Source organism: Tachypleus tridentatus, chromosome 13, assembly GCF_004210375.1.
Source record: "Tachypleus tridentatus isolate NWPU-2018 chromosome 13, ASM421037v1, whole genome shotgun sequence".
Lineage (NCBI taxonomy): Eukaryota > Metazoa > Arthropoda > Merostomata > Xiphosura > Limulidae > Tachypleus > Tachypleus tridentatus.
Genome location: NC_134837.1, coordinates 68,976,708 through 68,995,986, shown reverse-complemented (window position 1 = coordinate 68,995,986; position 19,279 = coordinate 68,976,708). Strand labels below are relative to the sequence as shown.

Genomic DNA, 19,279 nt, shown 5'->3' with positions numbered 1-19,279 from the left:
ATACGATCTTTTAACGTAGTCAAGATTTTAAAAGTATTTATTTCAGCATAATGTGTGTCGTGAAATTATGCTATGGAATTTCTATTAAGTAATTTTAGTACCTGATTAACTTTACGTAAAGACATGTATTTAACCGAAGCCGCTGAGCGGTATGAGAATGATATATTTACATCCGTGAGGTTTCTTTACTTTTAAATGATTTTTGAATTTCTTATTTGTCTAACTGTATAAATAAAATATTTATTAGTTACTATTGTTGACATGAGAGGTCACTAAAATCAAACGCCATTGTGGGATATCAAGGGATGGTATGTAAATTTATATGATAATTTACAACTACTCTTTTTTTTTCACCTGTTTTGAGCAAATGAAATTGTTACAAAATGTTTAGAAATCTAGACCATTCAAGGGATAATATTTATTGTTTCCAGTTTTCATATTAAATGTTATAGAAATATAAAACATGTTCAGTCCATCGTCAAAATATCTTTCACTCGGTGTTAAAAAAATTCAGAATTAATTTTACAAAAATTGAATTTCCTCTAATTTAATTTGATAGAATGAAATAATAATTAATGAAGTTAATATAAGTACCAAAAGATAAACTAAAACAAGATTTAATTGTCAGTGTATAAGATGTATGCATAGTAATAATGTATCATGGTATTCGTAACTTTATGAGTAACTTCTTTCGATGACAATTTATTTTAAAAATTGTAAACTGAAAAAAGTATGTGTACTGATTTGTAGACTTTTTCTTCCATGTGCACGTTACGACAATAAAAGTTATACACTTGAAGAATTTTTGTGTGCGCTCGAGTACCATTTGTGATAGCGATTGTGTTAAGTAGTAATTTTGCACTTGTGTTAGGGTATGAAACAGTGAATGACAAAACCTAGTGTATTTTGTACAATACATCCATAAAAGTGCGAAAGAAAAATTCTTCTCTACTTTATTTCGTTTGGTTGCAATTAAATCCTGCAGGTTTGTCTTAATAAAGTACACTCGAATATTAGATGATTTGCAGGTGCGTTTAGAAGACTATAAAACTAATACACGGGATTTGTTGTAGATAGTGAGTGGTACAAGTAATCTACACGGTATTGGTGTGGTGACAAATGTCAAAAACTGTCAGTTGTTTCCTGTTTAACGTTATTATAATTTTAGCGTTCTAATACAAATTTTAAAATCTAATACAGTATTAACTAGTTATAACTGGTGTTCTGTATTAATTATATCGCCATAATAAATCGTAAACGTGCTGTGTCAACAATGTAAACTACTTAGACTAATAAAAGTAAGAATAGTTTACAAAATACAATTTATATCCCAACATAAAAATGTTTAAAGTGGTAAATAATTAAGATAAATATATTTTCAGTATGTCTAACTACTAAATAAAAACTTTACTATAAGTTACCAGTTAGCCACCTTTTATGACTGTATTGGAAACTGATTTTCATTTCGGGAAAAAATAACATTGAATAATTTGAAATTTCGTAAATTATTTTAAAATTTTTATATTTGTTGTTGTTTTTTTCATAGATGACAAGTATCTTTCTGATAAATGAAGGTATTATTTTGTAGTTACTTGTGTTGAATTAACATTTCAAGAATGTGAACGATTGCTGTGCATTTATGTAATAATTTAAAATTTTGAGAGTGATTACATTTCAATAAAACTTGTATTATGCAGGAGATCAAAGAATGAAGACTGATGGTGTTGATTGACTAACTGAGAAAAATTGTGAGTAATAATTTACTCTTTGTGTTTTATAAAATGGAATTTTTTTATTACAAGACACATTTTCCATGGAAAATTTTTTAGAAATGAATAAAAACAGTAGCTGGGTCATTTGTGTAGTTGATCTTTCCCTCTTTTTGTATTTCAAATCATTACTTAGAATACTTAAGATACAAGACTGAGTAATATAGAGATATATGAAAAACAAAACAAACTACAAGTCAGACTGGAGCCACAACAAGAATTGGTTATCCCCACAGTATACTGAAGTATGTGATTGCTTGGAGTTTAAGGGCAGCAAAAGAATTGGTTGGTGTTGGTCCACTTATCTCATTTACTAAATTTAATTGTCAAAGTCAGACATTATTATTCAAATGCTCATCAAAACTCTCAAACTTCTTTAAATTTACCTCATCCATCACAGCTGAAGCTCAACCACTCTGTTAGAAATAATAAATTATTATAGCTGAAAACAACTCCTACCCTACCAAAATGTGTGCTTATATTCCTTAGGCCTACTTTACAAATTTGTAGTGCATACTAGAGGGATTTACACATTTTGATAAAAGTTGAGAAAAGACAACCTTTACACTCCATGTAAATATAAAAGCCTGTATGAATTCTTTAGCATTAATGTACGTAACTGTTTTTATATTAACAGTAATTTATATTAACCCTAGTCCTAGTGTTTTCACTGTTAAATATTGTAAAGATTATCCATCAACACAATCAGTTACCTTAACAATCTTAAACAGCTCAATCAGATCACCTCTCTCTTTCCAAGAGAAAACAATTTCAGATATCTTCACTGTCTTCATATGACAATCTTTTCATCCTAGTTATTCTAATAGCATTTACATGAACTTTTTCCAATAAATCAGTGTCATTCCTAAGGTAAGAAGCCCACGACTGAACATGATATTCCAAATATGGCCTAACTAGTAACGTATACAATGAAACTATAACTTCTTTAGGCTTGTATTCAGTATTTCTGTAGATAGAACTTAAAGTTATATTTGCTCCAACATTGACAACAACACAATGCTTGGATGGCTTAAGAAAATGTTTAACCATTACACCAAGAACTTTTATTTATATAACACTGTTAGAGATATTCCCATCAAAATGATATTTCCATATGCATTACCTTGCATTTATTATAATTAAAACCTGTCTTCTATTTATTCACCTGATTCATCTTTTCTAGAGCTAGAAATACCCCAAACCTTAATATTATCAGCAGTTTCAAGTACTTATTGATCATTCTATCAGTTATCCCTGATGTACCCCACTTGCGATATTAGTCCAATTTGACTAAACTTTTATTTATAACAACTATTATCCTTCTTCTACTAAGTCAATCTTCTATCCAATGACCCAAACTATTCTCCCACACCTAAAAAGAGAATTATTTTAACAAGCTTTTCATGGGGCACCTTCATTTATATAAGGAGTAACTTTTTCCAGAATGTTAAAAGGTCTGAGGTTTGTTCCTGGTGAAATCATACTGGCTATCCAAAAAAAATTTAAAATTTGTTAAATGGCTTCACAAAGAATATTTTATCAAAATATTTCCTACAGTGAATGAAAAACTAACAGCCCTATAATTACAATGATAATTTTATCAACTCTCCTGGAAGGAGAGTAATACTAGCTATCTTTTAATACGTGGGATCTACCTGGCTACTATTCAGTTTATAGAATATAGCAAGTAAACTATATATCCAGTTCTTAACCTCTTTCAAAATTATTTGGTAAATATTATCTGCAGAAGATTTTATCATTCTTTAAACATCTTAATCATCTCAGAATTCGTATGATCATTTCTTCAAACTTCTTTCAGTCTACTAAATGCTCAGGATGAAAAATATTTCTCAAATCTTTGTTAAAGAAAATTGAGTAATTCATAACTGAGAGATATCAGCTTTCCCTTATCAATCTTCAAATGTTAATGTACTTAAAGAAATTATACAATTAATTTTTTACCTTTTCAGCCAATATTTTTTCACAAAACTTTTCAGTTGTTTTTTGTTTCCTGCATTATTTAACAATGTGAGAATTGTGATACTTATTACTGTGTTAAATGTATGTTCTTGTAAGACTGTTTTTCATACTTTTCTATCTGTTTCTCCTTCAAGAAACAGTTTCTTGCACATTCTTTCTTTCTTTTTAAATGAGTGAGGTTAAGTAATAAGATATAATACACATTAAAATACTGTATATGTTGTAGTGATTATTTAGTATTTTCAGTAATAAAAAGTATTAAAATGCCTAATTCTGTATTATTGCAGTATAGACTTTACCTTAATCCCTTGAGCCCCATTCATTTACATGCTCTCTGGAGAGGCATGCCCCACACTTTGGGAAATGTTGATGTAAGAGACATCATGTATCTTACAAAAAGAGTGCCTCACATTTCATAAGAGCTAAGAGGATGAAAATGGAAGCCACACAACAGTAGTGATACAATTTAATACACAAACTATGTTTACGTGAAAGTATATATAATACATATATGATTGGCCATTGTGGCTTTGTTTATAGAATATAGTGTGAGGGTATATTTACTGTGCTTCTTGTTATAATAGAAGTTCAATTGACATATATTTAGCATTTTAAATGTCAATATGGGGTCATGGATATACTACATGTGGTTTAAAATGATGGAATGTACTTAATGTCATAATGGGATTCTGTGTACATAATGTAGTATCGTTTAATGTGATAGTTAATGTCATAGTGGAAGTATATTTATACTACATGATACAGGTTAACATGATAGTGTCTACTTATGTATTTCATACTTCATGACACAATTTTAAAATATCATAAATGCTATTTTTATAATTCAGTATAATACTTAAAATTAAGGAAGTGTTTATTGAATGATTTAATAGATAATATTTTATTATAGAACAAATTTACTTTGTTCAACACATTGGCTGCCATGTGAATATGAGCCACTGTTGGTAATGTGCCCTGTGTCCCCTCAGTGGTTCATAGACCGTTTATTTAATATAAAGTTTCTTTGTGGCCTCTGACTTTAGGACATTGCTTCTTGGAACTTCAGGAATGATTCTTATTTATTTAATAACATAATTTTGCTGCCCTTTGTGAAGCCTAAAATATTTGGAAATGAAAGCAAAATACCATTACCTTTTATTCCATATCCAGTGTATTAGAAAATAATGCATTTTTTGAAGAGAAAATTGTATTATATTAAAGTTATATTATACTTTGAAATTGACAAAAAATAAAGAATAAATATTTTGTAAACTGTTTTCACACCCAAAAGAAAAAAATATATCTTTATGGAAAAAAAAGTCACCTATAGAAAGTTTATTTTACTGCCAAAATAGTAAATATTTTTAGTGGTTTTTACTGAAACATTTCAAGCAGTATGCTGGATTTGCTTCACATTTACCACAGTATGTAAAATCTTTCTTGGTCCTTTTGATGGCTTCTATACAGTCCTGACATCTCCGCTATTGAGTGTAGCATCCTGAGCATTGTTTTTTTTGTTTTTCATTTTGACACATCCCTGATTTCATACGATTATAAACTGTGTTTGCTCATGGAAGATGGCCCCTCAGTGGCACAGTTGTATGTCTGTGGATTCGCATCAGTTTTGACACCTGTGGTTGCCAGATTTAATACACTTTGAATACTCTGCATAGTATCTTATGTAGGTCTTCCTCCATGTCCAGAATTCTCTGTCCCAGGATACATATTACTGGTGTAAGTGTGATCACTGGGGTCACATGACTTGTATATCTTCAAGCTGTATTTGTGGGCTTTTCCTGGATTATACTGTTGAAACAAGAAACAACCACACCATGGCACCAGAGTTTTATCATCTGTTAACACATCACCAGGTATCTTAGCTTCAGTAAATTGTTTTCTGGGATTCCAAGGAAATTTCTAATTTCTCACAGTCAGCCAGTTCCAATAATCTGAGCATCATGAAATGTATGAAGCATAGTAATAACTGAAACTGGTTTCATGACATTATCCTTGGAACAATCTTATACTTGTAAAACTCGTTTCTACTTGAATATAACTCAGTTTTAAGGTACCTTATAACTCTTGTGTTCATGACTATTGCTAGAAATTGGCTCATTTCCATGACATTGATATCTCTTCAGTGTTTTTTTCAGGGTTTGTGATGTACCTGGTGATCATTGAAATTTGTCTGTTTACCAAAATATTACATGTTTTGTCAGTCACCATCAGATTGAAGATATCTATTGGTTTTGTTGGATTTTGCTGCAGGTTACTAAATCCAGGTAGGCTTAGTGTGTCAGTGAATGAGAGTACTTTAAGATGTGTTCTGTTTACTGTATATTACATGCTTGCTGGCACGAGCATATCTTCACTTTCTCTGTCAAAAGTTATTATTATGCTACTGGTCAATTCCTTTTCTTCATTATCTAATATAGTGGAATTACTATTGTTAAACTCTGACCCAGATTCATCTCAATATGGGTCAGAGTTGATAATGTGATGATGTTTCCAATAATTTTCATTTCCTTTGGAAGATCCATAAAATTGTTGTGGTCTCATGTTGACCCACTGATGAACACATACTAAGAACCACTTCAAAAAGTAGATAATTGAACATAGGATTGTCAACTGTGATCATATTATAAACCTGAGTAAAGCGTAAAGGTTTATGTTACAATTGGCACCAAAATATGGATTAATATATTATAAGGTAGCAACCAACGCGCTTATAACGTCTGCGGACGTTTTTTTTATTTTATTTTTTGTACTTCTCAATATATTATATATGATATTCTTCCTTCTATTATAATTTAAAAGCACCGATAGATGGCGATACAACAGCTATTATTCTGTATTGTATTGACATGAATGTGGACATACCAACTTTCGATTTGAGAAATAATTTTTACAACATTTTTGTATATTTTGTATGTTGTGTAAAGCTCCCAATAAAAATGGTAATGTTTTAGCTTTGAAATTATGTAATATTCTTAAATTTTATAACACTTAATGTGATACGTGGTCTACAATGAAAAAAGTATAAAAATATTACTTAAATATTTTAAAAGATACAAATTATTTAGAAATGTCGGTAGTACAAATCGGTTTTCATCATCATAATTTCTTAGCTTAAAATAAGCTTTTGTGAAATTGTAATTTTACTGCGTCTTTAGTTATTAAAGTATTATGCTTAAATGCAGTAGATGGCGTTATATTTGTACTCGGTTATGCTTAAAATATTTAGTGAAAACTTATTTTGATTTTATAAAAGTAACGCCATAGAAAGCTAATGTCCTGTTTTCTGTCGTATTTTAGAGAAATGTAAAAGTTGAAACTGTTTACCATGTCTAATTCAAATTCGTTAGTGACATCAGCGTTGCTAAGAGTGTCAGTTGAGATTCTCATTTATCGTCAAACGAAAGGTCGTATCACGTGACGTCAGAGTTGTTGAATTGTGTCTTTTTAACAGACTACTGTTGTGGAAATTCCGTATCTTGTATTAAATTTAAAAAAAAACTAACTGTAAATGGTAAATGTACTTTGATATTTTTTTAGTTGCAGTAAATATAAAGAAGGTATTCAGGAAATACAACAATTTAATAATCTGTTTACATTGCCTATAATTTGTAATGAGCAATTTAGATAAACATAGAAAAGGAAAAACTGATTATTATAGGTCTAACAGTTTTCATTGTAATACTAGTTAAGGTACGTTGATGTGCCAAAATATTACGTTTGTTTACTTGTTATTAACCTATGTGTTTTCATAATTCTTCGTAAAATAATTGATTGTTTTAATTAAGCGTGGTGAAGAGTAGGGAATACCTAACTTCATAACTTTCGTTGTGAAAGAACTATGAACTCGATAGATGTATCATATAACCCTCCCCAAACTGGAATAAAAACAGTGATTGACGAATTCAGAATATACTTAAATCAACATTTAAGCAGCTCAGTAAACAATGTAGAGGTTTTTTACGTCATAATAATTTTCGTATTTGTATATTCATTAAAACAACAATAAAAACGAGTTTTATGTTGCTACTACTAGGTGGCACTACGTTGAAGCAAACTAAACTTACTAGACATATACCACAGACTTGCAAACGTAATGTATTTAGTACAACCATGTTAAAATATTTAACTTTTACTAGCAATAATTTTTGTGTGTCCTGTTAAAAGCACGATAAGTCATGACTACTGAAGGTTATGCTTAAAAAATTCATACTTCAGGAAGTAAATTGAAATATTCTCTAACTGGAAGGTATTTCAACATCAGACTCAGTTTTCATAGAACTGCACGAGTCATTTATTTAGTAGAAACACACAACGTATTTTAGTTGTTTTTATGAAGGGATGCTTTGGTCGAAAGAATTTGAGAAACAGAGTGAAAAACTAATCTTGGCAAAATGATACCAATAAACCAATCATTAAGTTTATAAATATACAGTACTTTTATATCGTATAAGTTACTGTAGTCCACTTATGCCTTTTTCAGGGCTTTGTTTAGATCAATTAGTATATAGGACGTTTGGTAATCATCCTGGCATTCTTCACACACTGTCCCCATCGATAATCCTGAAAACTTTTAAGGTTAAAACCTGGTGGTGATAACCATGGTGGGTACGCCCCAGATAGACCATTGTTAAGCTATAGAGACTGTACACTGAAGTTGTTACTAAACACAAGGCAACTTTATATATAGACTGAAGAATGAACTTATTCCTAAATATAACCCAAGTACATACAGACTGTAGAACAAAAATGTTAGTAAATACAAGCCAATGATATGTAGATTATACATTAAAATTATTAGTAAATACAAGTCCATTATATATACACTGTACAGTCAAGTTATTACTAAATACAAGCAAATTCTATAGAGATACTACACTAAGGTTATTACTAAATACAAGCAAATTCTATAGAGATACTACACTAAGGTTATTACTAAATACAAGCAAATTCTATAGAGATACTACACTAAGGTTATTACTAGGTACAAGCAAATTCTATAGAGATACTACACTAAGGTTATTACTAGGTACAAGCAAATTCTATAGAGATACTACACTAAGGTTATTACTAGGTACAAGCAAATTCTATAGAGATACTACACTAAGGTTATTACTAGGTACAAGCAAATTCTATAGAGATACTACACTAAGGTTATTACTAGGTACAAGCCAGTTCTATAGAGGTACTACACTAAGGTTATTACTAGATACAAGCCAGTTCTATAGAGGTACTACACTAAGGTTATTACTAGATACAAGCCAACTTTATATAGAATGTATAGTAAAGTTATCACTAAACATAAGACAACTATATATACAGGGTGGCCCGTAAGTCCATACCCATCCATATATTGTGTCTAAACAACGTTATAATACTAATAATGAGTTGAGGGCAGCTGTTACCATGGCATTTGGAACAATAACCCCTGCTATATTAAGGAAAATGTTTCGCAGAACATGGCATCGCATAATATTATGCAGCGAGATGATGCACAGCATACAGATACACTGGATACATAAAATATATGGATGAGTAGGGACTTACGGGCCACCCTGTAGACTGTACAATCAAGTTTTGCTAAATACAAGCCAATTCTACAGAGACTGTAGAATGAAATTAGTAGTAAATACAAGCAAATTACATATACACTATAGATTGAAATTATTACTACATTCAAGGTAACTATATAGACTATAGAATTAAGTTATTAGTAAATGTAACAGAACTATATATTGACTTTAGAATGAAATTATTAGTAAATACAAACCAACTATATAGAGACTAGTATGAAGTTATTACTGAATACAAGCCAACTATATATAGACTGTAGAATGAAATTACTTCTAAATACCAGCCAACTATATAGAGACTGTAGAATGAAGTTATTTCTAAATACCAGCCAACTGTATAGAGACTGTAGGATGAAGTTATTACTAAATACAAGCCAATGGTATGTAGACTGTAGGATCATATTATTAGTAAATTCAAGTCAGCTGCATGTACATTATAGAATAAAACTAATGCTAAGTACAAGCAAACTACATATAGACTGTAGAATGAAGTTGTTATTAAATACAAGCCAACTCTATAGAGACTGAAGAATGATGTTATTGCTAAATACAAGCAAACTATATAGAGAGACTCTATTTTGGAGTTATTACTAAATGCAAACTAAGTATATATACCATAGAATGAAGTTATTACTAAATACATGCCAACTATATGTACTGTAGAATGAAGATATTACTAAATACAAGCCAACTATATTTAGACTGTAGCATGAAGTTATTTTTAAATACCAGCCAACTATATAAGGACTGTAGAATGAAGATATTACTAAATACAAGCCTGCTATATGTAACGTGTAGAATGGTGTTATTACTAAATACAAGACAACGGTACAAAGACTGCAGGATCATCTTACTAATAAATTCAAGTCAAGTGTATGTAGACTATAGAATAAAATTAGTACTAAGTACAAAGAAACTATAGAGAGAGAGTAGAATGAAGTTATTACTAAATACAAGGCAAATATATATAAAGTGTAGAATGATGTTATGACTAAATACATGCTAACTATATGTACTGTGGAATGAAGTTATTACAGAATACAAGCCAAGAATAGATACTGTACAATGAATATACTTCTAAATACAATTCAAATCCATGTACACTACAGAATAAAGGTATTACTAAATACAAGCCAAATATATATAAATTGTATATCGACTGTAGAGTGAAAGTAATACTAATTACAGACTGTACATTGAAGTTACTGCCAAATACATGCCAACTTTGTATAAATTGCTGAATAAAATCACTAGACAAGATAAACCTACATTATATATTTTTCGGAATGAAGTTACTACTAAATACAAGCCATTTCTATAGAGACACTATCTCTAGTTATTAGTAAGTACAATCTAACTATATATAGACTATAGAATGAATTTTTACTAAATATAAACCATCCCTATACACACTGTACAATAAAGATATAAAACACATGGCAAATATGTATAGATTGTACAATGAAGTTATTACTAAATAGAAGCCAATTGTATATAGACTATAGAATGATATTGCAACTAAATACAAGAGATTGTTCAACGAAGTTGATACTAAATACAAGCCAACGATATATAGACTGTAGAATGATGTTATTAGTAAATACAAGGAAACTATATATAGACTATAGAATGAAGTTATTACTAATTACAAGCCAACTGTATGTAGTCTGTACAATGAAGTTAATACTAAATACAAGGAAAATATATATAGACGGTAGAATGAAGTTATTACTAATTACAAGCAAAGTTTATGTAGACTGTACAATGAAGTTATTACTAAATACAAGCAAACTTTATGTAGACTGTACAATGAAGTTATTACTAAATACAAGACTACTATTGAAAGACTGTAGAATGAAGCTATTACTAAACACAACCCAACTATTTAGAGACTGTAGCATAAACTTATTACTAAATACAAGCCTCCTCTATAAAGACTTCAGAATGAAGTTATTACTAAATACAAGCCAATGCTATATAGACTATACAAGGAAATTTTTAATAAATATAAGAGAACCATATATTAACTCTCGAGTGAGGTTTATTACTAAATACAAGCCAGCTATATAGAGACTGTAGAGTGAAGCTATTGTTAACTACAAGCCAAGTATAGAGAATTGTACATTGAAGCTATTACTGAATGCAAGTCAACTATATATAGACTGCACAATGAAATCACTGCTAAATACAAGCCAATTCTACAGAGACACTACCTTCAGTTAGTTGTAAGTACAATATAACTATATATATGGACTATAGAATGAATTTTTTACTAAATACAAGCCAACCTTATACAGATTGTGCAATAACAATATCATTATACACAAGGGAAATATGTATAGATTGTACAATGAAGTTATTACTAAATACAAGCCAACTCTATAGAGACTGTATAATGAAGGTATTACTAAATACAATCTGGTTATGTATATATAGACTGTAGAATGATATTATTACTAAATACAAGTGAACTATATGTAGAATGAAGTTACTACTAAGTACAGCCAAACTATATGTATACTGTAGAATGAAGTTATTACTAAATATAACCCAACCATTTGGAGACTGTAGAATGAAGTTATTACCAAATAACAGTTAACTATATATACTTTAGAATGATGTTATTACTAAATACAGGCGAACAGTACATAGGATCATCTTATCAGTAAATTCAAGTCAACTGCATGTAGACTACAGAATAAAATTAGTACTAAGTACAAGCAAATTATATATAGACTGTACAATGAAGTTATTACTAATACAAGCAAACTATATATAGACTGTACAATGAAGTTACTACTAAATACAAGCTATCTGTATTTAATATCTAATGAAACTACTAAATACAAAGCAACTATATACAGACTGTAGAATGATTTTCCTAGATATATCCCAACTAAATATGGGCTGTAGATTGAAGTTATTACTAAATACCTGCCAACTATATATAAAGTGTAGAATGATGTTATTATTAAATTTATTCCAACTATATGTACTGTAGAATGAATATACTTATAAATTCAATTCTATATACACCACAGAATAATGTTATTAATAAATACAAGCAAACTGTGTATCGACTATACAATGAAGTTGAAACTAAATACAAATCAACATTATATATTGTGTAGAATGAAGTTATTACCAAGTAGAAGGCATTTATCTATAGAGTGTACAATGAAATTTTTGGTAAATACAAGCCAACTGATTAGAAACTGTATATTGAAGTTACTACCAAATAGAAGCCAACTTTATATGGACTGCACAATGAAATCACTACTAAATATAGACCTACATTATATATTCTTTAGAATGAAGTTATTACAAAATACAAGCCATCTGTATGCAGTCCGTACAGTGAAGGTATTACTATATGCAAGCCAATTTTATATATATATACTGTAGAATGATATTATTACTAAATACAAGCCAACTATATATAAACTGCAGAATGATGTTATTACTAAATACAAGTGAACTATATATAGACTGTAGAATGAAGTTATTTCTAATTACAAGCCAAATATAGATACTGTACAATGAATATAGTTATAAATACAATTCAATTCTATATACACCAGAGAATAAATCTACTAATAAATACAAGCCAACTGTGTATTTGCTATATAATGAAGTTAATACTAAATACAAACCAACATTATATATTGTGTAGAATGAAGTTATTACTAATTACAAGCCAATTATCTGTAGACTGTACACTGAAATTTTTAGTAAATACAAGCCAAGTCTATATAGACTGCGCAATGAAATCACAACTAAATACAAACTTCATTCTAAAGAATATACAGGGTGTTTGGAAAGTCGCTGTGCAGTTTTGTCTGTTAATAAATATATAAGTGCACAGTAACTTTCCAAACACCCTGTATATTCTTTAGAATGAAATTACTTCTAAATACAAACCAATTCTATAGAGACACTACCTTGTAGTTATTTGTAAGTACAATTTAACTATATATAGACTACAGAATAAATTTTTTGCTAAATGCAAGATAAACCTGTACAGACTGTACAAAAAAGATATTAAACACAAGGGAAATATGTATAGATTGTACAATGAAGTTATGATTAAATACAAGCCAATTATATATACACTGTAGAATGATATTATTACTAAATACAAGAGACTGTAGAATGATGTTATTAGTAAATACAAGTCAACTACGTATAGAATGTAGAATGAAGTTACGACTATATATAACCCAACTATATGGAGACTGTTGAATGAAGTTATTACTAAATACCAGCCAACTATATGTACATCAGAATGAAGTGATTACTAAATACAAGCCAACTTTATATAGACTTTGCAATGAAGTTATTATTAAATACGAGGAAACAATATACAGACTAGAATGAAGTCATTACAAAATACAAGCCAACTGTATATTGACTATACAATGAAGTTAATACTGAATACAAATCAACATTATATATTGTGTAGAATGAAGTTATTACTAAGTAGAAGCCATTTATCTGTAGACTGTACAATGACATTTTTAGTAAATACAAGCCAACTGATTAGAAACTGCATATTGAAGTTACTAACAAATAGAAGCCAACTTTATATAGACTGCACAATGAAATCACTAGTAAATATAGACCTACATTATATATTCTTTAGAATGAAGTTACTACTAAATACAAGCCAATTCTATAGAGACTACCTTTAGTTATTTGTAAGTACAATCTAACTATATATAGATTATAGAATGAATATTTTACTAAATACAAGCCAACCCTATACAGATTGTAAAATAAAGATATAATTAAACACAAGGGAAATACGTATAGATTGTACAATGAAGTTATTACTAAATACAACCCAACTGTATAGAGACTGTACAATGAAGGTATTACTAAATACAATCCAATTATATATATAGACTTAAGAATGATATTATTAGTATATAGAAGAAACTGTACAATAAAGTTGTCACTAAATACAAGCCAATTATATATAAACTGTTGAATGATGTTATTACAAAATACAAGTAAGCTATATATTGACTGTACAATGATGTTACAAAATACAAGCCATCTGTATACAGACTGTACAATGAAGGTATTACTATATAAAAGCCAAATATATATATATATATATATGCTGTACAATGAAGGTATTACTAAATACAATCCAATTATATATATAGACTTAAGAATGATATTATTAGTATATAGAAGACACTGTACAATGTTGTTATGAAAAACAAGCCAATTACATATAAACTGTTGAATGATGTTATTACTAAATACAAATGAATTACATATAGACTGTAGAATGATGTTATTACTAAATACAAATGAACTATATATAGACTGTAGAATGATGTTATTACTAAATAACAATGAAGTATATATAGACTGTAGATTGATGTTATTACTAAATAAAAATGAACTATATAGACTGTAGAATGATGTTATTACTAAATAACAATGAAGTATATATAGACTGTAGATTGATATTATTACTAAATAAAAATGAACTATATAGACTGTAGAATGATGTTATTACTAAATAACAATGAAGTATATATAGACTGTAGATTGATGTTATTACTAAATAAAAATGAACTATATAGACTGTAGATTGATGTTATTACTAAATAAAAATGAATTATATAGACTGTAGAATGATGTTATTACTAAATAACAATGAAGTATATATAGACTGTAGATTGATGTTATTACTAAATAAAAATGAACTATATAGACTGTAGAATGATGTTATTACTAAATACAAATGAACTATATAGACTGTAGATTGATGTTATTACTAAATAAAAATGAACTATATAGACTGTAGATTGATGTTATTACTAAATAAAAATGAACTATATAGACTGTAGAATGATGTTATTACTAAATAACAATGAAGTATATATAGACTGTAGATTGATGTTATTACTAAATGGCCTGGCATGGCCAAGCGCGTAAGGCGTGCGACTCGTAATCCGAGGGTCGCAGGTTCGCGCCCGCGTCGCTCTAAACACGCTCACCCTCCCAGCTGTAGGGGTGTATAATGTTACAGTCAATCCCTCTATTCGTTGGTAAAAGAGTAGCCCAAGAGTTGGGGGTGGGTGGTGATGACTAGCTGCCTTCCCTCTAGTCTTACACTGCTAAATTAGGGAGGGCTAGCACAGATAGCCCTCGAGTAGCTTTGTGCGAAATTCCAAAACAAAACAAAAACAAACAAAACATATTACTAAATAAAAATGAACTATATATAGACTGTAGAATGATGTTATTAGTAAATACAAGTCAACTACGTATAGAATGTAGAATGAAGTTATTACGAAATACCAGCCAACTATATATACTTTAGAATGATGTTATTACTCTATAAAAGCCAACAGTATATAAACTGTAGGATCATCGTATTAGTAAATTCAAGTCAACTGCATGTAGACTATAGAATAAAATTAGTACTAAGTACAAGCAAATGATATAGAGATTGTAGAATGAAGTTATTAGTAAATACAAGCCAAATATATATAGTGTAGAATGAGGTTATTTCTAACTACAAGTGAACTGTTTTAAGAAAATAAAGTGTGAAGTTATTACTAAATACAAGGCAACTCTATATAGAGTATAAAATGACATTATTACTAATTACAAGCCAACTATGTATAGACTGTAGAATGAAGTTGTTACTAAATGAAAGCCAAATATATATTGGCTGTAGAATGAAGTTATTACAGAATACAAGTTATCTGTCTACAGATTGTGGAATGAAGTTATTATTGAATACAATCCAAATGCATATAAATTATATTTCAACTGTAGAATGAAGTTAATACTAAATGGAAACCAACATTATATATTGGGTAGAATAAAGTTATTACTAAGTAGAAACCATTCCTTCTAGATTGTACAATGAAATTATTAGTAATTATAAGCCAACTGATCAGAGACTGTACATTAAAGTTACTGCCAAATGTAAACCAATTTTCTATGGATTGCTCAAAGAAATCACTACTAAATATAAACCTACATGATATATTCTTTAGTATGAAGTTACTACTAAATACAAGCCAATTATATCTAGACTATAGAATGATATTACTAAATTCAAGCCAACTTTATATACACTGTACAGTAAAGTTATCACTAAATACAAGCCAGTTGTATAGACTGTACAATGAAGTTATTACTAAATACAAACAAACTATATGTGGACTAGAATGAAGTTACTACTTAATAGAAACTCACCTGGTGTATTCTGAAGAATGAAGTTATTACTAATTACAAGCCAACTCTCTAGAGACCATAAAATGAAGCTATTGCTAAATAGAAACAAAGTATATATAGACTGTAAAATGAAGTTACAACTAAATATAAACCTAATTTATATAGACTGTGTAATGAATGTGTTGTTAAATACAAGCCAACTTTGTATGGACTGTAGAATATAATTATTAGTTAATACATTCTAATTATATATAGGCTGTACAGTGAAGTTAGTACTAAATACAAGCCAAATATATGTAGACTGTACAATGATTTTATTACCAAATAGAAGCCGAATATATACACTGTTGGCCAAAATCTTAAGGCCAATGAACATATAGAAAAAATATGTATTTTGCGTTGTTAGACTCAACCACTTATTTGAGTAGAGTTTCGAAAGATGAAAATAAGAAAAGGGAAAATAAAAATAAAAACCTTTTTTTAGCATTTAATAGGTAAAATGTGAACACTATGAAATTAGCATAAATACTAGTTGGTCAAAAGTTTAAGACCATACTGAAACGAAGCGTTAATCGGTAAACACGTAACGGAATTTGGTCATTTATGTTCAAACATTAGCGTTGTCAACATTTCCCCATGACATCTCCTGTGTTACATTGGGTAAAAACATGACAAAGCTAAAAAGTTGACAGAATTTGAACGTGACAGAATTGTCGAGCTGCAAAAGCAAAGTTTCTCTCAAAGTGCCATCGCTGTTGAGATTGGGCGTAGTAAAATTGCTGTGGCAAATTTCTTAAAAGACCCTGAGGGATATGCAACGAGAATTTCAAATGGTGGGCCCAAGAAAATTTCGCCGGCGTTGAGGAGGAGAATTCGACGGGTTGTCCGGCAAGACACCAGCCGATCGTCGAACCAGATTACGGACGCGGAATGCAGCTCAAGAACAATAAGACGGCATCTACAAGAGAAAGGCTTTAAAAACCGAAAATGTCTTTAAAGGCCACGCCTTCTTCCACAACACGAAACAGCTCGGTTAAACGTTGCTGAGAAGCACCAAATATGGAACATAGAAAAGTGGAAGAAGGTTTTGTTCCCTGATGAGAAACAATTTAACCTGGATGGTCCAGCTGGCTTCCAACGTTACTGGCACAATAAGGATATCCCACTGGAGACACTTTCTACACAACACAGTGGAGGAGGTTCCATCATGATCTAGGGTGCTTTCTCCTTCCATGGAACAATGGAGCTTCAGGTTATGTAGGGGCGTCAAACAGCAGCTGGCTACATTGGCATATTGGAGAGAGCATCCTTATTGACTGAAGGATCTCGTTTATATGGAAATAACCGGATCTTTCAGCAGGACAACGCTGCAATCCACAATGCCCGCAGGACAAAGGACTTTCTCATTGTGAATAACGTGATTCTTTTGGACCATCCAACGTGTTTGCCCGAACTGAATCCCATTAAAAATGTTTGGAGGTGGATGGCAAGGTAAGTCTGTAGAAATGGACATCAATTCCAAACAGTGCATAATTTTTGTGAAGCCATCTTCACCACTTGACATAACATTCCAGCCAGCCTTCTTGCAAACGCTTATATCGACCATGCCAAAGCGAATGTTTGCAGTTATTCACAATGACGGTCGTGCAACTCACTACTGAGACCTCTTGTTGGACATTTCCTACCCTGTTTTGGACTTCTTTTTGGTATGGTCTTAAACTTTTGACTAGCTAGTATTTAGTGGAATAATAATTACAAAAAAAAAATATTAGAAATATTTAATACACACACACACACACACACACATATATATATATATATATATAGAGAAAATTAATATTGATAAAGTTAAGTAAAAATTAAAAGGAAGTACTGCGTTAAAAACAGCAAATCCACACCTCTGACTAATTAATTATATTAGTTTGTTATAACATAAAAACAAACAAAAATAAATTAAAAATAATAACGCTGCACTAACTTTGCACTACGGTCTACATACAGTTGGCATGTATTTAACAATAACTTCACACACAGTCTACACATAGTTGGCTTGTGTTGTTGGTTTCCATTAAGTAGTAATTTCACTATACTGTCTATATACACTGCGGGTCAAAATCTTAAGGCCAATGAACATAAAGAAAAAATATGCATTTTGCATTGTTAAACTCAACCACTTATTTGAGTAGAGCTTTGAAAGATGACAATAAGAAAAGGGGAAAACGTTTTTAGCATATAATAGGGAAAATGTGAACACTGAAATTAGCCTAAATACTAGCTGGCCAAAAGTTTAAGACCATACCAAAAAGAAGCCCTAAACAGGGTAGGAAATGCCCAACAAGAGGTCTTAGTAGGGAGTTGCACGACCGTCATTGCGAATAACTGCAAACATTCGCTTTGACATGGTCGATGTAAGCATTTGCAGAAGGCTGGCTGGAATGTTATTCCAAGTGGTGAAGATGGCTTCACGAACGAAGATCATGCACTGTTTGGAATTGACGTCCATTTCTATAGACTTCCTTTGCCATCTACCCCCAAACATTTTCAATGGGGTTCAGTTCGGGCAAACACGCTGGATGGTCCAAAAGAATAACGTTATTCACAATGAAAAAGTCCTTTGTCCTGCGGGCATTGTGGATTGCAGCATTGTCCTGCTGAAAGATCCGGTTATTTCCATATAAACGAGATTCTTCAGTCAATAAGGATGCTCTCTCCAACATGCCAATATAGTCAGCT

General features: G+C 30.4%; 1 protein-coding gene across 3 annotated transcripts in view; it reads left to right on the top strand.

Moving 5' to 3' along the window:
• The first annotated feature begins 252 nt into the window (after nucleotides 1-252).
• Nucleotides 253-19,279, top strand: part of LOC143239599 (uncharacterized) — a 123,556-nt gene continuing 104,529 nt past the window's right edge. For all 3 annotated transcript variants that reach the window (XM_076480836.1, XM_076480828.1, XM_076480829.1), the window contains exons 1-2: nucleotides 253-308; nucleotides 1,698-1,748. The gene's annotated coding sequence lies outside the window, so the exon portion shown is untranslated. The remainder of the gene's footprint in view (nucleotides 309-1,697; nucleotides 1,749-19,279) is intronic.